The sequence below is a fragment of the Strigops habroptila genome, chromosome 7 (assembly GCF_004027225.2).
Source record: "Strigops habroptila isolate Jane chromosome 7, bStrHab1.2.pri, whole genome shotgun sequence".
NCBI lineage: Eukaryota > Metazoa > Chordata > Aves > Psittaciformes > Psittacidae > Strigops > Strigops habroptila.
In genome coordinates, this window is record NC_044283.2 from 35,118,772 (window position 1) to 35,143,716 (window position 24,945).

The 24,945-nt window shown below is 40.0% G+C and overlaps 1 protein-coding gene across 13 annotated transcripts in view; it reads right to left on the reverse strand.

Moving 5' to 3' along the window:
- The window catches only part of TENM3 (teneurin transmembrane protein 3), an 817,612-nt gene that overhangs the window by 410,580 nt on the left and 382,087 nt on the right, over positions 1 to 24,945 (reverse strand). The window contains exon 1 of one of the 13 annotated variants that reach the window (XM_030491589.1): positions 10,672 to 11,115. The exons of 10 other annotated variants lie outside the window; for them this stretch is intronic. The gene's annotated coding sequence lies outside the window, so the exon portion shown is untranslated. Of the gene's footprint in view, positions 1 to 10,671; positions 11,116 to 24,945 lie in introns of those variants that run through there. 2 more of the 13 variants (XM_032920043.1, XM_030491590.1) reach the window with 2 other exon arrangements.

Here is a 24,945-nt window from a genome sequence, read left to right on the forward strand (position 1 = left end):
AGAATCTCTTCACATCCAAAAAGCTGGGAGTCAGTGACAATTCTTTAAATATTTATTACCTATTTCATTAATGTTAAAAGAAAAAAAAAAAATCATTGTAGCTTATTACTCTTGCCCATCCTGTTACAAACCCCACAGAAAAATAGATTTTTTTTTTTTTTTTTTTTTTTTTTTTTTTTTTTTTTTTACAAAAAATATTAAAGAAACTCAAATCCGGAGTTAAGTCAGTTAATACCGTCTTTAATCTAGTCTCAAAAACCTCAACAAAAAGCTGTTAATCTGGGTTCCATACATGATGTTACCCATAAACAACAGTGCTAGCTATTGTGCACTTAATATAAACCAGTAAACTTAAATTATGTCAGGTTAATATTGTGTAATAATTAGCATGTGTGTGCGTACTAAAATTAAGCTAGGGTTTGGGTTTTTTTTTTTTTGCTTTCTTACTATTTGAATAAATTTTACCAAGTTTCTAGTGCAGGGCAACTTACTGCACCTAACAATGATTCTAGAGTTTGAAAACAGTGCTGAAATAAGACTTTTCAATACAGTTCTTTTTTTATGATTAACATATTAAAGTAAGAACTTACTTCCAAAGGTAAAATAGCTCTTTTCAAGAAATACCTTGAAGTTTCTAACACATAGGGTCCTCTTTGTGCTTGTCCACTTCCACAAATCTTCTTGATGACTTAACAGGAACTATCTTATACAAGCAGGGTGGATAAAAACTTACCCCTACAACAGGTTATAAAACAGTAACATCAGTTCATTAAAACTGATTAAAACAAGAATGTGATTATTGTAATTCTGAGCCAATTAAATTGAACTATTCTTGCAAAAGTGGTCAATGGAATCAAGTATCAGTAATACTGGACTCAGATGTGATGCTCAACTAGTAAATTCAACATCCCCAAGAAGGACTGCGAAATGTGCAGCCAGCAGGCATGGAACGACAGGCTAATTTAAGTTGGAAAGGACTTCTGAAGGTCATCTTGTCCAAAACCCTGCCTAAAGCAGATCTAATTAAATCAGATCCATGTTAGTAAAAATTCTTAACCTTTAAATCAGGAAGCTTGAAGCAAAGCACTTATTGGGAATGGTCCCAAGAACATATCCCTGGTCTCAACTGCAGAACCATGCCGAAGAATTGTTTGGAGGAACATGAATTGGTACAGATAGATCAAAATACTATATGGATGCTTTTCAAGAGTTAAGCCATATAAATGATTGTGTCCCAGCATGTGGGAAACTTACAGCATGGTGTTTAATATGGTAGTATAGGCATAACGTCATCATGCCCCCTTTTGGACAAATGTGCTCTTTTGTGCGGCCCAGCAAACAAACAGCCATCAGACTTGCTTATTGGAAATGCTGGGGTGTGGACTGGAAATTAAATACAAACCTTAAATACATTTCAGGTTTGACTAAGGAGCAGAGTGCAGTCAGACTGCTCAGTGCTTTATGGTCTCTCCATAGAAAACCTGAGTGGTTCAAGTCATTTCTAGTCATGTACTTACTAAAAAAATACAATGCAAAGGTAGACTTAGGTTATGGGTGGGTAATCCCCTATGGGGGGGGTGGGGGGTGGGGGGTGGGGAAGGGAAGAAGAGTGAGGGGGGAAGAAGAAAACATTCTGATTATTCTCAAATTCTCTTCACCTTAAACAGCCTATCCTCTGAAAGCAATGAGCCTGAGCCTATATTCCACTGATCACAGGCACAATGCCTGTTCACTACACAATCTCATTGAAGTCCCTGGAACTACCAACTGTATATTTATAGATTTGCAGAATTAGACTCAACAAACTTATCAAAACCACCCAATTTCCTATTTCTGTCCTGAATTCACTCTGAAGAATTCAGGAGCTGCATTCAAGAAACACTGTATGCCCTACAGCTCAACTGATAAACACATGATTCTTATAATTCAAGAAGAAAATCTGAGCTACTCACAGGTTTAAAAAAAAAAAAAAAAAAACCAAACAAAAAACCAAAAAAAAAATTAATAAAATATTCTTGTATTTTCTGCTTTTCTTCAAAAAATAAGCCTTTCAAATGAAAAATCAAGATGATTCTACCGGCATTTTAACTTTCCATGCATAAATAAAAACTGATACAATAATGATCAGACAGAAGCAACCAACAGAAAAGTTTGCATCAAATAAGCAAATACAAAATAGTGTGTTCTAGATTGTTGAATGAATTTGAATGAGTGTCACCATTTTGACTGAATGAATTTGTTATTAAGAATTTTTTATTTTGGACCTCAGGAATTCTACCTCCTGATAATGACCTATTATGAGAAGAGTGGAGAGAGCAGGAAGGGGGAAAACATCATCACTCCCATCCCTTTTTTCATGACTATTTAAAATTCCTAACACAGTTAAAACACCTTGTTTCAAAATAAAAGCAAGCAAAACAAAAAAAAAGCTTCTGTAAAAGAGTAGAAGAATTTTCTATTACTAATTCTGCACTGAATAAGTAGAGTTGATTTATGCAGCTAATATTAAATTTAGAAATTAAATACATGTCCACATTGTATGCAGCCTAGCTGGAATTCACTAGATTAAACATACTAATTAATTTGGTCATGGTGTGTTTTGTATTATAATACAGCATTTATTTACGAGGCACACATATTTAGTTTACTGAATTTAATGGCTGCACTGTTCTTAAACATATCATTAGAAGTGTTAACATTTTGTATCATTAACCCTGTATCATTCCACAATTAACATAAAATTATCAAAAGAATAAGCGGCTATGCATTTTCAAGCCACTTAACACATTTCTAAATGAAATTATAACTATTTCATGCTAAGTAAGAGTTGATATTACATTTTCCGTCTAAGATATTCTTCACTCGAGAGAAAAACACCCAGCTTTTCTGATCACTTACTACTTTTAAGTTTCCTGTAGAGCACAGTCATTCATAGATGTATTTCTGGATTATCAAACTTTTAGTTGGATTGCTACCTCTTATTGACTGCAAGAAATATATGAAAGATGAAAACAAGCCACAAGCATGAATATTTCGTTACAAGGTGGGTCTTTTTTCATGGTCTAATAATACGCAAATGACTGAAAACCTTTCTGAAAGGTGACAAGCATTTCTGCCTCCCAATATACTGGCCTTTGCTGAAATTACACACTTCTGCAATTATAAGACAAACCAGGGAGGGGAGGGAGAGGAGGGAGGGTAATCCTCCTATAATTTTGTACTGTAGTGCTCACTTATCAAGTCAAACTGTACTGAATGGTCAATGCAGGCACGCACACACATACACATACATATTTTTAAAAGCTGCCATGAATTTTTTCATTCCTCTGCCAGCAATTTGTATCAAAATCAAATGATTACTTTTGAAGACTAGACAACTAAAAATGGTGTGTGTGTATTACCACTGCAAAAAGCAAAGCAAGGTATGAAAAAGAATACCTCCTACCATCTATACAATCTTACTCATATACAAAATCACCTCTTAAATCATGCATCAAACAAAAGTAGGAAACCATAATGCTAAAGGGCTCTCTGTTGCCTAAAGTCTTAATTTTCTAGCTAGTTATGGATGAAAGGAAATAAAATTTAAAGACTTACCTTAATGCCTACCAGTCTGACTTACCAAATGCAAGCTAGAACTCCCCAGCAGTCCTGACTATGTTTTTATTTATTTGGTCTAAGCTGAGACAATCATTTATGGAGACCCAATATTTCTCAAGTTCCAACATTACTTTAAAAATGTAATTTTTCTGCCTTCCAAAATGGGAATAACTGTGAACAAAGGGCAGTTTAGTAACTGCTGCCTGAATGTTAAGACTTCCAATGGCTTTCCCTTTGCTGCTAAAGCAATACATAAACACCTACAACTCGTAATCAAAATCTCAAGCACCTAATTTGTTGGAATATCAATTTTTCCTCGGTTCCAGTTGCATAGGTTTGGACAACGCCACTCAACCTTTTGACATCAAAATCAAGAATATCTTTCAAGGGGATCAGGGAGACATCAAGTACTTTATATATTCAGTAGAATGAATAAAGAACGTCTTTCTAAGAAAAATTGATTTAATAACATGAATTATTTTCTGCTTTGCCAAGTTCACTAACAGAATGATTTTTTTTTCTTTTAATGGAAAAATAATATGTGACCCATGGTGCTTTTCAGGGGCACCAAAGCCTATTCAAATTAGCAATGTATTTTACAACAGGGAAGACAAACTGTTCACAAAAAAAGAAGAGATTAAGTGAAATCTATATTGAAAGCATTTCCTGAGCATAAGCCCTACGCTTCACCATCTGCAAGTTAAAAGACAATATCTTCACTGAGGTGACCGGAACTATGCTGGTTTTCGTTAGCTGGGCATGTTCTAGCTTCGCAAACGTTCATGCTCTGTCATAAGAACAAAACTACTCCACCTACCCAAGCTTTCTGAATGTATAGACGGTATATAGCTGAGAGGAAAAATATTAGCAATAAAATATGGCTTCAGATTTTCATCAGACAACTGTGACACTATTTACTTTTCTAAAGCTGCTCAGCACTCATTAGTTGCATAAGCATCACATCATTAGGAAAAGAGATTTTTAAATAAATGAACAATTTGCTTTGGCAAGTAGCATTTTTATTTTTGAGTTAAAGGATATACTATTGCTCCTGTCATTAGGTTACAAGCTTCTTGAGACAAGTGCTGATCAGTTTATTTATGCAGCACTCTTAAGCATAAAGTTTCAGTAGGATTTCTTGAAAAAGGTCAGACAAATGTTCAAGGAATTATAATGAGAATGGATGAGGCCTTTGAAGGACATGCAGTCTTTCATTTGCTAATCTAAAGTAACACTTATTAGCAATGATGATTTCTTCAACCACTACACAGTCAGCCACTCCATGACCCAGACAAAGTGCATCAAGGACTTCTATGATTTAGGAAAATGTTGTGATATTGTAAATCATGTGCTGATTACTTTCTGTTCCCCTCTAAAAATTCTACCATGTGGCTTTCTATTACAATTCCTGCCAAAAATCTTAAATCTGTAGTTTACCAATTTTACCGCTGACAATTTTAAGACACTAAAAATTGTCAAGACTCAAATAAGGAAATAAGACACAAGTTCCTTTGTATGTTGGTTTATCTGCTGTCAAAAAATACTAGTAGAAATTCAGCACAATACTGGAAAGTAACACCAACAGCACTATTGATTTCAATACAACACGTTCCAAATTCAACACCAAGAGAGCTTTTATGATAATATTTGTTGGTTTTCTCAACATTTGCTAACGCTGTCACAGGAAAAATTCATCTTGTAATACCTTAATATTTTTGTAAACTGCTATTTTACACTTCTGTAATATAAATACAAAAATACAGAGTAAAGGAATGCAGATTTTTAGACTGACATTATGGAAACATATTCTCCTTCCTTTTAAAATAAATTCCTTGAAAGAGTAATCAAAGTTGGTAAACCTGTTCTGCACTAAAAATTTCTGCAATCATTCCAGTGTTTTGCCAGGGGAAAGAAAGGAAATAAAAATAAAAAATAAAATAATAATAAAAAACCAAACCCAGAGAAAGAGAGACTCTATTATTACACAATTACAATCCATAGCTAACACATGTTGATTCTCATTTTAAATATTTAGAAGTGTCTTAAAAAATAAAAATCAGGAAAGTTAACTGCAATAATTTAATGTCTTTTCTCATGTTGAAAATTGGATGTCTTCTTTTATACATGCAGGTTGCATTTGCATTCATGAAAGCCTACAGTAAAACCAAACCAAAGTTGCTACGTTATAGTAGTGCACATTCAATACACGAGAAAGATTTAACACAAAGAGATAGTAGAAACTCCCAGTTCAGTAGTACATAGCAATCCAGATAATTTGCTGATTTCAGTGGATTTGCAGGGTACGTTAATCAGTACTGAATTTAGTACAGCACTTTCCAATTTCTAATTTACTGTTTTGCTTTCCGTATTTCTAGGCACTAATGTTTACAATTAACTTTTCTGCAGACAAAAACATACACATCCTGTATCAACAACCTCAATCTGTTACAAAGACACAAGTTGCAAAATTTAAAATAATTAGGTCAGCTGGGCTTGAACTTGTATGTTGGATTGCAGTCTAAATTAGAAAAGCATATCCACTCCTTTGCAAGGCCCCCAACATATATCAGCACAAAACAGTTCCAGGTTTAAACTACTTTTCTATTTGTGTCATCCAAGCATCACCTTTCCATAAAAAAGATTTTACAACAAAAGTACATATATATTGTAGGATCAAAGTATGTACTATGTGGACAGACCTCCATCTAAGAAGGTAATCAGAGATACAGTTTGTCTTGTATTCGCTATTTTATTATATATTTAAAAGATATTCCGTTTGTATTAGTTCAGTAGCAGCTATTTCAGTGACAGTATTAAAACTAACCTGTACTGACAACATTTCTTCCACAGCACAAGACTGAGCTAAAGTGGTGTGGAGCACTTACAGCCTGGTATTTGTAAACATTTTGTAATTTTATTAGCTTCTGATCTGCATAAGACCAGAAATATTTTTATGGAATGCTTCAGCTGCAGCATTCTGTATACTGTTTACACACACACTTAAACTAAAAGACTGATTTAATTAGTTCAATATGCAAACTTAAAAAACGCTACCAAATGCAATTAGCATGTCTTGCAAGAAATACATAAATAACTACAATTTAGATTGAAATCACTATCCTGATAGTAGACACACATGCATAAATATTCTTAGAACCGTGTGTACTATTTTCAGAGGTTTCTCTTTTTTTTTCTTTTTTTTTGTTGAAGTTTGAACTTTTTTATTTATTTTTCTCTATCAAGAAATCAGTTTCTCCTGAACCTTAAATATTTACGCACCACACTCAGCAGTAGTGTGTGACCATATACTGTTGGTTAAGCATGAAACAGTGGTGAAGCTGAGACCAGAGGGTGCACAGAGGGAATGTGCAAATATTTCAGTAGATATCAGAACAAGCACTGTCCTTGCTCCTTTGAAAACAGAGGAAAAACAAATTAAAAAAAAAAAAAAAAAAACAGCACATCTTTCATTACCTACACAGACAATATGCAGTAGATATACATCCTCTCATCCGAAACCAGTTTCGTGCTTTGTCAGTTTTGATTTCAAACACTAAAGCCATTCTTCACAATAATCTAGCAGACATGCATTGATACAGTATGTAGTGATGCACAAAGACACTATCTGTGCATTGTACCTATCACTGCAGACTGCACGTGAAGACCAATACCATAGTTTAAGGAGCACCATTCAATATAGTGAAGAGGTTTGGTTTTTTTGTTTGGGCTTGGGGCTTTGGTTTTTGTTTGAGGGTTCCCCCCCCCCAAAAAAAAAAAAAAAAAACCCAACAAAAACAAAACACCAAAAAAAACACGCCACCATTTTTTTTTCTAACTACTCCGTCAAGCTTAAGTCAGGCCACAGAAAGGGCACCTGAGTCCTCTGACCCTGTACTCAAACTCTTCGAAGTCGCAACACTTGTTTTGAAACAAATCACCTCTGAAGATGGAGCAGGCTTGCTATCAATCACTAACATGTTAATTCCACATAATAAGGCAGGTTTGGATGCAGACTGATACGTTGTGAAATGCTGTATCTAAAATTGATTAGAACAGCACTCAAAATGAATGCAGCCCTCCAAACCACTTCTTTGTTCAGAAACATTAATCTCAATTATAAGGAAAGCTTCATAATGGTAATGCTTGGTATGAAAAAAGTATGAAATAAATCAGGTTTTATAAGACACAGTAATTAATCAGTTTTAGAACTAAGGAAAGGTTGTTAAAGTGGCACATTTTTACAACGGTGCTCTTTAGAGCCTTTGTCACTTCCAAATGTTTAGGGTTTTGGTTTTAATTGCATAGCTGACAGTGTGGATATCTACCCTAACATTGGGTTTCTGATACATTTTACCGCAAGATAAAACTCTTCACACTTAATATTACACTACTATAAAGTTAAAGCATTTATCTTAAGATCACAAGATACTCTTCAGCCTATGAAGAAGAATCGCATGCAGGCAACCTGAAAGAACTTACTTATTTAACCAGTTAGCCTGGGAAGAAAAATTTATTTCGTCAGTCTAAAGGCTTTATTATAACACACCAAAATTACTTCTGATAATTTTTCCTGCAGTTGATATATTGCACAAACTCACAGGAGCTAAAGTCACATTATCACTATATTTGCTGAACCAGTAAACCTAGCAATTTTACACGTATTCATTTAATAGAACGGATTACATAGTAAAGCTATTCTTAAAGACCATAATATTATATACGTGTTAATCTGATTAAACTTCTCTGACACATAGTACCACAGTTCAAATCTGCCTCCAAATTTTACACAAATGCAACATACCTGACTAAGATTCTGAAAAAATATTTTATGATTTCTCTATGAGAATTTTATATTTTCTTTTGTACACTGCCAGAGTTCCCTGTAACAGAAATGCAGCATTCAGTATAGTAAATGCAGTATCACTATAAAATTCAAGTATTTCTGACCTGAAGCCTTGGCATAAGTCTCTGGCATTTTCTTTAAAGTCTATGTAGCAAAATGCCCCTTTGCAAATAGCACCTGATCCTCAAAGTCACCGAGCACTCCCAGTTTTTACTGAGCCTAAGCCAGAACTGATGCAAGTCTGTGTGAGTTTTTGCATCAGTCTACATGGGCACCAGCCTGCATAAGGCTCACTGCCTTTAGCTGGAGGTAAAGGTACTCAGTATCTTACTGAGCCGAGCCTATATTCTGTTAATTGTTGGGGCTCAGAGATGACCAAAAAATACTTTCAGGTTGATTATTATTTCATTTTCTGATATTTTTATGGGGTTCATATTAAATAGCTGCTTGTTAAAATCAGCTATTGTGGACTGATTTTTAACTTCAAATCTAGTCTCTATTACTAAATCATTTTTTCCCCTTTTCCATTTGAACAGAGAATAATTACGCCTGGCTCAAAGAGATTTCACTGAAGTACCAGTCTTAACTTGCTAACTGGATTATGAATGTTATTCTGGATTTTTTTTCCTCTTCAATGTATATTAAACAAAAGAATCTTCTCAGCATGGTCAAGTATTTCTTCTACCAAACAATAAGCTTCATCTCAGTGTTCGCTTATGTAAACTCATTTTACTTTTTAACCTGATGTATGTATCTAATACTTCAGTACTGTTGGCTTTTTTTCCTCCCTAATTTACCATACCACTGAAAATAACCCAGTAAGCTCATAACGGCAAAGCTAGGAATTGTAAAATAATATTATTTCTGTCAACCTATTGTATTTTCCCCAAACTGAAGTGATATCTTTTTCATATATATTCATACCCATATAGGGCCCATTCTTCCTAACTATTCTTCCATTACATCAAAGTACACTTTATGAAAATCTTTCCTTATGTACAATATTCAACCAATCTCCTTGATATGAATGCATTAATAATTCTGAACAGCACTTGGCTTATTTTAGAAGGAAAGAGAAGCTGTATTTTTCCATCAGAGAGTGTCTTTAAGTGTATCACAGTTAATTCTTCTGTAAGACCATGGACAAGCAATGTTTATACTTCAATATGCTCTTTATTAGACTGAATTTTAGGGCATAAGCATCCACAGAATATCACTGTAACTCTTCAACGGAATGACGCAAAATACTTTGCCTGAAGAAATATATATAAAATGCAGCAGGTAATAGCCAAATAAAACCAAGCAAGCATCCAACTAAGAAGGCTTAATGTGAAGGACATGTGATATTTAGAAAGCACAAAAATAAAACTGGTAAAAAGTTTTCGTATTTAAAAAGTACTTTAAATCTAAAAATTTAGGTGAGCCTAGAACTGTGTGATACTTTTCAGAAATAGTTCCTATTAAAACTTTTTACAGAGATGTCTTTTGTATTTTACCATGTTACTTTAATCAACTTCACAACATAAAACTTCTAAGCCCACGGATCAACGGACCTGCTTCCTACATCACATGAAGAAAAGACCCACCAGACACCAGAGGCGCGGGTAACTTCACTAGGGAGGGCACCCCTTCCTCCCCCGGAGCGCAGCGACACACGGCTCCATCTGGTCACCCCGTGCACCCGCTGCCCGGTTACGCGCTTCCAGCACAGTTTACCGAATAAAGCGCTGCGGGCGCCGTTCTCCCTCAGGACGCGCGGCAGCGTGCCCAGGGCGGGCGCGGGACCCCCTTCACCGCCCGGCACCGCCCGCCGCGCGCCCGGGGCGACACCAGCGAAGTTCGGAACCCACTGCAAACTTCCCAGCGCGAGCTCCCGCGCCGCCGCGCGCCAGGCACAGCTGCAGGCGCCGCCACCCTCCTCCCGCGCGAGACGGACGGAGCCCGCGACGGCGGGTCCCACCGCTGACCCGCACGGGCAGCCGCGCGCACCCGCCGTGAGGGGGGAAGGAGGGAACCCCGCGCGGCGCCCCAGGGCGAGCGGCCCCGCTCCCACCGACACCCCCCATTCTCTCAGCCCAGGCCGCGCAGGGCAGCGCTGCTGACAGACCCAGCTCTGCGCATCGCCCCCCCCTCCCCGCCCCCAATTGTCCGCCCCGCACCGCGGAGTTTCCAGACCAAGCTGCGCACTCGGGCCCCCCTCCGACTCCCCCGCGCCCGCGCAGCCCTACCTGGCGCCGCGCTCCGGTCGCAGCCACGCGACCCTGGGCGCCCCGCGGCTCCCGCCTGGCGAAGGTCCCGCCGACAACGGTGCCAACACGAAGCGGGGGGGTGGAGGAAAGGTCAGGCCGCGGAAACCCTCTGCCGTCCTCCGCGCACCAGCCCCAGTCCGCTCGCTCGCCCTCGGCCGGGAGAAAAGGCAGCGGGCTCGGCGCCCCGCAGCCGGCCGGCCGCCTCTGCGGGCGCGCAGCGTGCCACTTACCGCGGGCGCGCTACGAGCCTCACGGCCTCCGCGCCCCGGCAGCAGCGCGGGGGAAAGCGGCGCACACCGGCACTTTGTCAGGCCGAGCGGGCGGGAGCGGAGGGCGGGCGGGAGCCGGGGGAGGGGCGGGGGGAGGGCCACGAGTTGCTGCCCGCGCCCCCCGCCGCGGGGGCTTGCGCGCCCCGCGGAGTTCACTTTCCCCGCCCCCTTCCCCGCCGGGGCGGGCAGGGAGTTTGGCCGCGCTTCTTGCGGGAGGGGGGGCGGAGGTGCGCGCACAGCAACGTGCCGGGCGGGGAGGAGCGCGGGGAGGAGCCGCCGCTGGCACCTACTTGCGCCGTAGCGCCGGGGCCCGGCTGAGGGCTTCACTGCTCCCCTGGGCCGGGACCCGGCGGGCTGCGGTGCCTTTTCCTCCTGTCCCCCCCGCCTCCCCCGCCGCCGGCTCGCGTGGAGTGCACTGGCGCGGCTCCCACGCTGTGCGCAATCAGCGCATCCGCGACGCCGGCGGTGATTTAGGGGTCATCCGCGAGCAGCACTTCAGGCTGATGAATGGCTCTTCGCGGCTTTCTGCCCTGATGAAGGTGTCTGCATGCTCCTGATTGCAAACACTAATGAACTTACACGGCTTCATTACGCCTTCCCTCCTCCCGGTGGAGGCAGGAAGCTTCCGTCCGCCGTATTTTGTTTTCCGCGGGGACCTATTTATTTTTATTTTTTTTTTATGACGGAAGGGGAAGAATTTGGGGAAATAACCCGCGGCTCCCTGCAGCGCAGCGCCGCGGCCAGCCTGCCGAGCGAGGCACCTCGACCACTCCCGGCAGCCTGGGCACAGCAGCGCAGGCAGCGGCCCGGCAGGCCGGGGGGAGACCAGGGGTCCCCGGCCCGGCAGCCCACCCCTCCACAGGCACCCGCCGCACCCCACCCGGCCTCTCCCGCACCCCGGCAGCCTCCGGAGCCAGGCGGGAGCAGGCGCCGAGTGACCTGATTCCAGCTCAAACATCTGCTTTTAACGCTGTTCCTCTCTCCCGTACAAAGGCGCTTCTGCTTGTTTTTCTCTCTGACGCCTCAGCATCCTCTCCACTCAAAGTAGTAGCTGTAACTTTTCGCACGCTGAGATGTTCCCTATCTCTCGGTCTAGGACCGCTGTCTTTTTTTATTCTTTTATCCTTTCCTTTGAAACTCAAAGGCGTTTCACACACGAGATGCGCAACACTGGGGGAAGTTCGATGGCTGAGCAGCTTTGAGCGTTAGCTGGCTACCCGTTGCAGTACTTTGATTTTCCAAACTTTATCTGCCGCATCTCCGACTCTGTAATGAAAGATGCGCCACCGTGTTATTTTAAACGCTCCCGAGAAAAATGCCCATGTTCCGCTGACCCGAAATGACTGAAAATGCCTCCTAAACATAGAAACGTTACTGCAGGTGCACTCAGACCTAAGCGCTTAACCCCCATGTTTCCCACTGCACTTGCCCTTCGCTGGGCTGGCCCTGAGGCAGGACGCCTGGGCATTTAAACGGGTTCAGTCGTGCTGGGATCAGCATTTCAGAATTACAGCAGGTACTGCGTGTGTATACACACAGATCGCCAGCATCACAAAGCACCGTTATGCAGCAAGTGTAATAAAACGCCACAAATGTTTCAAACATTTTTAAGTAGGCAGTCAACGGGTAGTTCATAATATTGAGCATACAGAAAACAAAACGGATATTTTATAACGGAAATAACTTGTCTTCATCCCCAGGAAAGATGTAATATTACTAAGGAACTACTTTGGAATGCAGCTTTGGCAAAGTTCTTTTAAAGATACCAAAACTAAACCAATGGGATTGAAACGAACAATCTGCACTGACTTTGGGAGTGACTCTAAAGTGGTGGGATTTCGTTTGGAAAGGCAGGAGTCATGGAGACCTCTCCAGACAGGGATCTGTGCAAGTAAATGCCCTGATGATATAGGTACAACTGGAATCGTCATGACCTCATCTTTCAAATAAAATATCCTACAAAGGCTTTAGTCCTTATAAGAAAGCACTCGAAGCGTGCAAATGGGAATTGCACAAAATTCTTTGTTCAAAAACACATAGCTAGGCACACGGGAATAACCTCATCCCTGAACTTCCGCCAAGAGCTACAATTGTTGTTACATAGTATACAGAATAGCATTCCTGCTAAACTAAAAGCAAATCTTACAGAGTCAGGGCTTCACACAGTTTTCTTTTTTTTTTTTTTTTTTTTTTGGCTTACAGTCGTCCAACACAGAATTAAAAATTCTATTTGCAAATGCAAACCTATAAAGCAAAACCTGGGGTTTTTTTTCGCTACTACTTCAGCCATTCACATTACCTGATCTAAATCCATTCACCTAGTGCTAACTTGAACGTTTTACTGCTTCCAAACGTAGTGAGTTAAGATGTTTCTCCATTATAAATAGAAAAAATTATATAATTCCTTCCTTATGCAAAACCCACCGGATAAACAACAAACATCAACTACTTATTAATACACATTTGAAATGCAGAGTAAGTTATTTTGGTGCTTTTAACTTGAACATATCTGAAGCAGCATTACTGGGTTTACCAAAGTTTAATTAAATTTCAGCCTTCAGAGTTTAAATTAATTTGAGAAGTGTGCAGTCACATTTGTGTTAGAGCTTTGTAGGGAAGTATATTCCTGATGTCAACTCTTAAATGTGATTAACTGTCTGAAATCACAGCCCAGCCCTTCCTTACTCTTTGGAATTGCCAATAAGCTTCCTATTTTAGCAGAGAAAGAACAAAAGGATAAGCATTCCTTATCGACTTAGACTTTCTTTTTAAATGTGCCTATCAGTAAATCATTTTGGACGGTAGGTGTTAGTGGAAGAAGAGAGCAGGACGTCCTTCTATCCAAGACGTGTCGGCTCCTGCACTAATCTGCCAGTAACACCAAAAGATGAGACAAATTCAAGACATCGTCACTTTCTTTCCAGACTTCTTAAACTGTTCTCAGTGTGTCCGGCCGTGCTTGAACGGGAGCTTGGGCTTCGCCAGGCTCAGCAGCACTTTCTGCTCCCAGGGCTCCAGCTCTTTAGGATACTGGCGTGTCTGAAAAGAATCTCTGCGTTGTCAGAGGTCCTCCATCTACAGCTCATGGAGGACGAAATTGTTTCTAACCACCCATCTTCCTGCGGGGTAAGCGGCAAGGTGCGGATCAGTGCAGCTACATAGGGGTTGCCTCTACGTGATGGAAAACAACTAGCAACGTTACCCTGCGTCAGGATGCTTCCTCATCACAATCCTAACTGGAAAATAAATAAATAAATAAACGCTCCTTTCGGCTCTCCCATCACTCTTGCTGGCCGACCTTAACATGGCAGCAACTTATTCTCCGCACGATCAGTTCCACGGCTCCCGCTCCTGTGCGAGCCCCGGGAAGGGACCGAGGTTGCAGCTGCTCAGCGGTGGCTTCCGCGGCGGCGTTTCCCCGCTTCCCTCGGCGGTGCCCGGGCGGGGCGGGGCGGCAGCTGGGCGGTGGCTCAGCCCGCGCAGCAGCCGCGCATCCCCCGCGCAGCGCTGAGGGCGAACCGCGGCGGGAGGGAAGGTGCCCGGAGTAGGTCAGGAGGTGACGAGCCGACAGTGACCGCGCTCTGCCGTAATCCCTGGCGAAAACCGGCCCCCTCCCGCTCCGGGGCCGGGGAAACTTTGGGGAGAAGGGAGCGGCCTGCGCCCCTCCGCCGTCCGGGTGGAGCCCCGCGCGCTCGGGATGCGCCGCGCAACCGACCCGGGAGGTCGGGGGGACACCGGTAGCTGTCCACACCACACCATCAGTGTGGACGTTCCCCGGCCAGAGCTGCGCTCTCCCGCCGGCTACTGCACCAGGGTGCCCTGCTGCCAGGAGCAGGTCGAGAAAGGCGCTTCCCCCAGTGCTGAATTGTGGTAAAATTGGAAAACAAATATTCTAATCTGATCACTGACAAAGCCATAAAATTAAATAGCTGTCTGCAGAGAGAAATATGTCTTAATTACCTTAATTAAAGCAAGATAGGGCCTTACACACATTCATTTTGAAGCCACTAAATGTACTGATTATCATACAAATCAACCTTTAAATGGGGGTCATGCTTTTCCACTGCATTAGTTTGTGTTCCACTGCATAAAACAAAGCTATGTGGGAAGCTGACCTCTGGAGAAAATGATGCACTTCAGCAGCACACAAGTACTGACCCTCTTCACTAGGTTCTTAGGAAAGAACCTGAAGGAGTTTGCATATGATTTGGGATACAAAAATGCCTTTCATATGGTATTAATACTGCACTAGGAACTACTGCCTGAGCTAAACTTGCAGCCTTAACATCAAGCAACATAATCATTTTAATCACCTTGTATTCATAAGCAGGAGCCATCACAAAACACTGTTACTGCCAACAGTGTGAATTAGTACACAAGGCCATGAAAAAATTAAGATTTGTGTTTGCTGGTACAACACTTTCCCAGCAAACTATAGCTGGAGTAACTATCCATATTTTCCATTAGCTGGAGGAATGCAGAATATTTATAGTGATTCAGAAGTCCATATACAGACCTTATATGCGCATGCAGAGGTTTACTTAATAAAGTCACATTTGTTCAGAATTTATGATTTTTTACAAGAAGAAAAGGGCCTTGTTTTAACTAAGCTTCATACCCATAATTAATATTAATTTTTCCTTTATAGTTTTCTGGTTGAAAGATCTATGGAAAAAAAAAAAGAAAAAACAACCCAGAATTTTCACTAATTAGCTGTTCAAATACAGGAAATCTATTGAAGAGACTACTTGAAGAAAAGATAAGCACACAGAATGAGAAAAAAAAGAAATCAAATGTGCTTTTCTGTTGTCTGTTTCTTTCCTTTTTCCTTCTCCCCTGCCATGTACTCTTCCCAGCAGAAGACATCCCTAATAAATGCTGTCTGGAAAACACACCTCTCTAACCAAAAGCTTTAATGAGGGACGAGGATCTGCTGTTTTATTTTGAGAATTTGGATTTTAATTGCTCTGTCTGATGTGCCTTAACAGGGATTTTATTCAAATACTACTGGTTTAAATTTTTTTTTAGGCTGCTGGTAGTAAAATATGTTGTATTCAACATGACTACTTTTATTCCTGGAAGACAAGAGTTCAGGCAGTAGAGTGGTAACAATCTGTGTTTGCTCCTGTCTGCTCAGGAGAACTGTTTCTAATTGATCTGGCATGGAATTTAGTTGGAAATGTGTATGTTGCAACCTAAGCACAGTCCCTGTATGCTTTGTAAAGTGATCACCATATGGGCCTTATTTGAAACATTTGAAGGTTTTAGCCATTAACCTGATTTAAATTGAGCTGTAAATTCAACTCTCTGAGCTGAAAAACATATATAAGTGTGTATATATATGCTTAAATATGCATGAATCGTAGATATACACACACATATGCATAGACACACACATACAGACATGCACACACACTGACCATTGTTAGGTATCATGCACATGTGTCAATTATTTGCATATTATTACTAATTAATAAAGGTACTCATTATATTTTTAGAAAATCTGTTGAGTGACAATAAACATGGATCTAAAGAGGAAGTTGCTGGCATTACAGAGACATTTCCAATAGATGACATTTTAATATTTGCGGGTATATTTATATTTTTTGTGGAGAAAATATACTTAGGTCTATATCTACATATCAGAACATTTTCTAGCCACTGTCCTGATGTCACAGAGATTTAATTAAGAAAGCCCAGATAAACTAACAGCAAAGCTGTCTGAAGTTGCCCCACAGAAAACTTTTAGGAGATAACAGCTAACTGTGTTTCTTTCAATTGCAGGGACAATTATCAGTTTTTAACCCTCGAAACTCTTATTAGCAATTTCTCATTCTGAATGTAAAATGAATGGCTAGGCTTTGTCACAGGTAATAGTACTAAGTTATGAATGCTGATGGCCTTCTTGTACAGCCTTAAATTACATTGAAAAAGATACAGTTTCTTTAATTAAAAAAGCTGCACTGAACTAATCCCTCTAGCTGAAAAAAGAAAAGTTTTAAGCAATCTCTTTCTGCTCTGGGAGAGAAAAGCAGACAATACCATAACAGATCAGAAACATAAGCTATAGTGTGCAGCCAGGAGCACAGCAGGGAACTGAATACTGCTCCGACTGTGTCATTTTTTAATCCCCCATCCCAGTTTTCCCCGTCTGACCTCATGCTGAGATGAAGTTATCACAGAAGACAGCTTTACTCTTACCAATGAATCCAACCCTGGATCTGTATTATCCTCAGCAGATCAAAACACCGCTTTCATCAAATAGCATTATCTGCATAAAAGGCATGCAATTGCCTGATAATTTCACCCAAACTATGCTATTCATTTAAAGGACAAGAAGAGAAATGTAATTCATTCCTTTTCTTCCCCCTGGAAAAGCTAACTTATAGTTCACTCATGGGAACTTTTCTTTTTTTAACACAAGATCTCAAGAAGAGGTCCATTAAAAGTTTCCCCCTGGTTTACAATTAATTGTTAGAGTACCCCTGTGCCGCTTGAGTGACATAAGTGTAGTTATGCAGAAAACTGGCAGGGAGAATTCACAAAGCTTGCTTTAGCCATGATACTGATTCCATTAGCCATGGTTCTGCTAACCCTAATAATCAAATCATATATGGCATAATTGTAGCAGCCTAAAAATAAATAGTAGCTGAAGATATTTACAGAAGAATTGGGTGATATGATCTCTCCTTCAAATAGAAATTTTAGGTCTAACCTTTTTGCTCTATCACGGAAAAGCTGCACCACAAGATCCTGAAATATCTTCACTAATGTATGTGTTGTTTGTAACAAACATGCTGTCCTGGGTTCAGCTATAGCAGTCATTTTTCTCCTTCTTAGTAGCTGGTGCAGTGCTGTGTTTTTTAACTTTCAGCCTGGGAACAACGCTGATAACACTGATGTTTTTAGTTGTTGCTAAGTAATGTTTATTCCAACCAAGGACTTTTCTCAGTCTCATGCTTTGCCAGGGAGGAGGGGAAGCCGGGAGGAAGCAGAGACAGGACACCTGACCCAAACTAGCCAAAGGGGTATTCCATACCACAGCACGTCATGCCCAGTATATAAACCGGGGGGAGTTACCCGGAAGGCCCAGATCACTGCTCGGGTCGGGCTGGGTATCGGTCGGCAGGTGGTGAGCAATTGTATCCTCTCCCCTTGTTATTTCACTAATCATTATTATCATTGGTGGTAGCAGTAGTGGTTTGTATTATACCTTAGTTGTGGGACTGCTCTTATCTCAACCCGTGGGAGTTACATTCTTCCGATTCTCCTCCCCATCCCTCCGGGAGCCGGGGAAGGAAGGGGGGGAGTGAGCGAGCGGCTGTGTGGTTCTGAGTTACCGGCTGGGCTCAAACCACGACACATGCACATATATTAAAAACTTATGCTGGTGCCTTGTCTTCCAGAAAGGAAAGCGCAAGATGCTGTGTGGCTCATTGGTTTTATTGATATACATTACAAAAAAGTAAAGTCATGACGGAGGTGGCCAGATTGCTCCAAATGAGTGCCATTACAACACCTATTGTATTTGGACTAGTCCATGTACTCTATAGAAAATTGTTAAACTATTCTTGATATTCTTCTGCTTGTAAAGGGCTTACGCATGTCTCACGTTTCTTCCACTGAAAAAATTATAAATAATTGTTTGTTTGTTTATTTTAGTGTTGTTAATGCTTGTATGAGAGAGTAAAGATTATTTTGTGTTTTCTAGGTCATTGGAAAGAGGTGTTCTTGTTTTCTGAATGGCAGTTTGGATGTTCAACACCAGAAGCAAGCGCTGATTTGTATCTGGCAGAGGGAAATCTCCCTTTCTTCTTCTAACAGTACAAAGGCCTTGGTATGTCATGGGGCTGCAAATGCTAAATTAAGTACTTCTCCTGGCCTAAATATTGCCTACTTTATACAATACCCTGCCAGCTACTTTTCTTTAGGACCACTGGATAGGTACTGCTCTCTATTCAGAGGATAAAACTACTTTTTTTCCAGCACGCCTTTGATACTTTTTAAAACAGGAGTTCTTTGAAGCATCTCAGAGGTTTGGAATCACAGGAGTTGCCTCAGAAGACCTGGATTAGTGAGCCTAACAGCAGCATATCACACATTTACCATGGGGCTACAACCTCTCTGTGTACATGCAGACACTATGGAACTTCGTATTATAAAAAAATATTAGTTTAGTCCACAACTTCCTTGGGTCTTTCCAGCCTCAAGATAGAGCTCATTTCCCCCCTGATTTCACAAAGGCTTTGGATGTTCCAGTGTTTCCTTATAAAACTAAAGTGTATAAAAATATATATTCACTTACCCTGTCAAGTGCTATCTTATTTTTTAACGGAAACACTTTCCTATCATACTCAATATGGCATCCTGATGAAGGAACCACTTATCTGAAAGCTTGTGTCCTTTTTCCAAGTATATCATCTAATCAGAGAAAATAACTATATAGTCCTTGTTTCTCTTATATTCTCAGAGCATCTCACAGCAATATAAATGATTTATTATTATTGAAGAACAATGTATGTAGGTCTTGTTGGTTTTGGATCTGTGTTCCTAAACATTATTTCCTATTTGAACCCTATTTGTAGGGCTTATAGTGTGTTTCCATGGCAATGGAATGTAACTTCTTAGTGAAAGATTGTTTTAAATTTTTTGTGGTTCTTGTTGAATTGGGTTATACTGCTAGGCATTCCAACCAAAGTTCTTGTGTGAAAGGAACAGCATGAGCTGAAAATGCTAATTTCCCATATTGGTATGGTACCATGTTATATACATTGGTATAATCATATGTGGAGGCCCACACGTTGTTAATGACTTAGCAGTCCTCTTTCTTTTTATGAAAAGCAGGGTAATCTGATGATGGAGGAATCCAGGAAGAAGGGGAGTGCTAGCTGGAGAAGCAAGCTGTATGCTCCCCTTCCTCCAGGCTTCAGGGGTACTTCTTACATACTATTTTGTGGAGCAAGGGCACAGATAAAGAGCAGGTCAGCTCTACAACCACACCATTGTAGAGGTATCAGGTATGAAGATGAAAGAGCACAGTAATTCTGGTAGTTCACTGGGTAGAGATCTTCTTTTAATCTTTTTGTCTGGTGCCAGACTGGTCATAGTATGGTAACTATAATCAAGAGTTCTGTTAATATGTGGGCATGTTAACTGCATCACAACCTATCAGCATTACCTTTAAAAAAGTTGATATGAAATATCATGTAGAAAGTCCATCCTCTCTACAGACATTTCCATTAAGGAAAATCAAGAAAGTGACATAGAAAAACAAGCACTCAGATACACTGACAGCAATCAGAAACTTTACCACAGATCTTCATATTGATGCCTTCGTATAAACTTTGCTAGACCAGAATTCAATTTTTTTAACTTAACATTTATGCCACTTCAGGATAGAAAAAATGTCCTCATTCTGGATTTCCAAATCTTTTCTGTTCACATGTGTTTATTTTTCTTCCTTGAGAAAAGCTCATAATACATTAAAAATATAGATTTTTTTAAAATTTTTTTCAATGGAAATGAATTGAATTTAGTATTTAGAGTTCTTAAATCACTAGAAACTAAATATGTAAAACTCCAAATGTCTTCAGTGAAAATTATACACAAAAAGAATTGTCTACCAGATAATTCTGCTCTCAAACAGCAGTTCTGAACACAACTGATTTCAGTCACTGAGAGTGACCTAAATTTGGATTCTATGATATTCATCTCGTATTCAGAACAATGTGACTTCCATATGCACATGCGGAAACATAGCAGCTTGAGTGGGACTCTGTACTCTTTTACACATCCCACCTCAACATTGGAGAACCACCAACAGTGGAGTCAGTTTTGGCACTGATAGAAATCTGGATTGCTGTAGTCCTACCATCATATGCTTTTGACCTTCTGTTTGTGTTTTCTTTCAGTTGTCTACTAACTACTGCATATATTAGTTAGGGTGATGTTGAAACACCCCTGGCTTCTAAATGCACGAGTTCTTTCTGTCCTTTCTTCCCCCAGGAATTTAAATATAGAAAAATGAAGTAGAATGGAGAATCAAAACCAAAACAAAATCACTTTTCCTTTCATCATCTTAATTTTTTTTTTTTTAATTCTCAGTTACTACCGTAGCAGTGCAACATTTGCGTTGCTGATTTCACGCCAGCATAATTGCACACAGTATGTCTGCTTTGGCATTACTTCTCCTGACTTACATTGGATCAAGACTAGATCCAAAATAGTGTATTCATCAAGGCCTTCAATAGAAGATGAATAATGGCAGGATTTTTTAGAAGCTAAACTTGTCAACAGACCACTGAGTACTTATGATGTGTTCATGATATCATAGCAAGTCCCTGAAGGGGACATAAAAGTTATGATCTTAGAAAACTCAAACCCCAGTTCAGCACTAATGACAGGTCTAACATTTGCTGACTCAGAGAAAAGCTCTCCCGCTATTTTGGGAACAGGACTTGCAACAAGGCAAAATGGAAAAGGAAATAGTTCTAACCAGCTTAATTCAACAACACAGATCTTTTTGGAAGCTTTCTAAAGCACAGAGCTATAGTTCCCCTCTCTTAAACATTCAGTATTTGAAGAAAACTAGTATATGCACATTGTAAAAATATAGCTTTTCTGGTTTTATACTAATGATAAAGAAATGGAAAATCATAAAGCAGCAGCAGCAGAAATCTATAGCACATGTACTGGACAAAAGTAGAGCTCTGCATTTATATTTTTCCATTATAAAATAAATAGTTCTCAAAATAATCTCAGAACAATAAACTTGTAATGTCTGTCAGAAGGAATTCTATTGAAGTAAAATAATAGATAAAAAACCCTATTGATTCAGTTTTATGTGGCTTATAACTTTCTCAAGTGTTCCTGCAAAGGTTGTATTTGTACAGCCTGCCACTTTGGCCATTTCAGGCACCATGGCAATAGCACTGTCTTCCTCTGGCAGCCTCTTTTCTATTACTGAACTTCAGCTACTTGTCTTCAGTTGAAGGATTCTACCATTGCCCTTTCTCATTCTGACAGTCATCACTTTCTTACTGTCAAGAGCTCAACACCCATGTCAGCCTGGCATATGATACTAGTCACAGTTGCCAACTCGCAAAGTTTGAGCTGTATCTCTCTGCCTTTTTTTCCCCATGATTCCTCTCATACTTGGAAGAAATTCCTTGTGAAACCCACAAAGCTAGCTATCTCACTTGTTTTCTAATGGCCTCTTAGAGATTTTCTTTCCCCTGATACCTTCAAAAAGCTTGGTCAGTATTTGCAACTGTGCTGACCAATACTCCCGGTGATGCCATGCGCTGCCATTAGCTGCACTGCCTTGTTGCTTTTGTTTTATGCTTAGACAGTAAAGTTCTCTGGAAGCAGGAAAAGTCTTTTTCCATTTATACTATATCTAATGCAGCGTGTCTGAGAGCTCTTGCAGTCTGAGTGCTTGCTGAAGCCATGGCAATACAAATAAGTAACAGCATTGGCAATAATCAAATTCACACACCACTTCCTTTGGTAATTTGATAATAGGTTCTGTGTCCACGCTGATAATATTCCTCATTTTTCTGTTTTCTGTATGTGTAAGTACTACTGTGGCTTAAAGAGGTGCATCTGCATGTTTTAATCCTCATGTAAATATCAGGCTATTTTAACACATATACTTATTACACATTAAAATGAGAAATTATATGCAAAGAGCAATAAGGTTGCTCTATCAATGAATCAAAAATCAGCCAATGCCATCAATAATCAAGGCTGTGTAACTGTAATTCAGTATCCTGCTTTCAGATATAAGGATAATCTGTTTAATGATCAGATACTTAGTTTTTGTAGAGACCAGTCTTATTTAGAGGAAACGCAGTTAATCACTATGCACTTTTATCTCCTAGAATCAATAGATTTTGCCTGATCTTTCTTACTACTTGCCACTAGAATGATGCACTGAATAAAAGCATTATCAGTTCTGTCTTAGGCAGTTCTGTGGTAGTGTGGACATGACATTTTTGTGTTTTACATTGGAAATAAACCTATTGGAGCCCAGATTTAAAACTTGAGAACTGTCTGACTAGTCTAGAAATTTTGGGTGCCTAATCTGGAATACACAAATAGGCTGAAGACAGACAGCAGTGTGCCACATAGCAAGGTAGGTGTTTCTAGAGGACACCTAGCCCAGCAGAGCCAACTGTGAGCATTTGGGCTTGACAGACTTGCCCAGAATCATATTAAAAACTCTAGCAGAGGCAAATTCATTGCTTGGCTCTTCAGATGACATGTAATGTTCCCTAACCACAAAATCACCTTTTGCCTTGCAATCCGTCACATGCATAGTCATATTTTTCAACTAACGAAGGATTCTAAGGAAAGCCCATTCAGCACAAACTGGTGATTCATTTCTATAGGAGAGCCACTCTGTGCATGAAGTGATCATTTAATTGAACCATGTAACACCACCACAGAAATAGTATTTCACAGGCATCCCACATTTTGCTACTTCCTTACTTGTAGATTACAGTTTTGCCAACTTTAATATTAATTTACTTTCTTCTTATAGCTTCTGAGCAAAAAAACCATGAAAACAATGCACACGTCCCCCCCATATTCTATGGATAAACATTAGCTTTCACAGTAAGTGCTCAGAAATTTTACCTTTTGGTTGACAAATCTTTATCAACTAATAAATTTGTATGACTGGAAGCTAGTCTCTCTGTGGACTAAGTGAAGGGAAAATCTCTCTCCTCTTTCTATTCAGTTTCAGCTATCAGTTTCTTTTAAACTAAAAAGATATTAAACACTACATTTTTTCCCTAGGTCAACATTTTGAAAATGAAATGCTCAACTTTGGAATATGTTACAATAATAATAAAATAAATTACACCAAATTTCAGTTTGAAAAAATAATCAGTAAAGAAAACCCCCAAGTTGAAAACAAAATGTTAAACAAAGTTAAATAACTGGAAATGAAGAAAGACTTTTAATTTTTGACTTGAGAAAAAAAAAAAGCATTAGCAAACTGATTCCCACTCTCTTTCCTTGGTCACTTTAAACCTCTCCATTATTCTGTTTCCATTTTGCTTGGAACAATCCTCTCCTCCTCTTTATTTTTTCTGTTTGGACGTCAGACTAAATCAGTGATCACTCAGCCAGCCTCCCTGGGGGCATTCACTAGCTCTCTCAAAGTACATCCCTCTCCAGTTCACACACATCAGATCCAAATCCACCTTCTTTAAGCTCCGGACTTTTTTTCCACAGTTTTGTCCACCTCACATTCCTCTCAATGCTTTCTCATACTCGCAATACTTCCTCTTCATTTTTACAATTTAATTGACCACAGGAGATGTATGTGCATTGACTTGCTAAAATATGACTATGCTGGGACTACCAGACAGACTACAGTGGGAAAAGAAAAATCTTTTTATTTTAAATTCCATTGCTCATCATCAAGTGCCCTTTCATAAACCAGATAGAATGGCTGGGATGAAATTCCTGCAATTTTTAAGCAGGAAATATTTAGCTCAGACACTACCTTCAGAAACATCACCTTCCAAAGAGGACGTTTCCTTCCCAACAGGGGACATTATCCTGAACTTAGCTCCACTGTAACTGTTCAATGCTACCAGTTGTCAGCCTGTGAGGTTTGCATTAAAAGATATTTCCACACTGTACCAGTATCATGGAAGTGATTTAACTTAATCTTGGCTCATCGAGTAGCCCTTGTGGCATCATTGTAGCCCATTTAATTCAGAATAACCAGAAAATGAGCACAAGATCTTCTAGGAGCATTTCAACCTTCATTTAACTACACAGAAGTGATACGATCTTCCTCTTCTGCACTTACCCTGAAGGGTGCAAAAACGGAGGAGCTGGTCTAGTAGAGAGTAGGTTTAATTTCTAAATTTAAATCTCAATGAAAGGAAAAGAAACAGTTTTAGGGGAAAAGAATTTTTTTTTTAACAATAGTTGTTTTTAAACCTTCTTTTTAGGCTATTTTCTC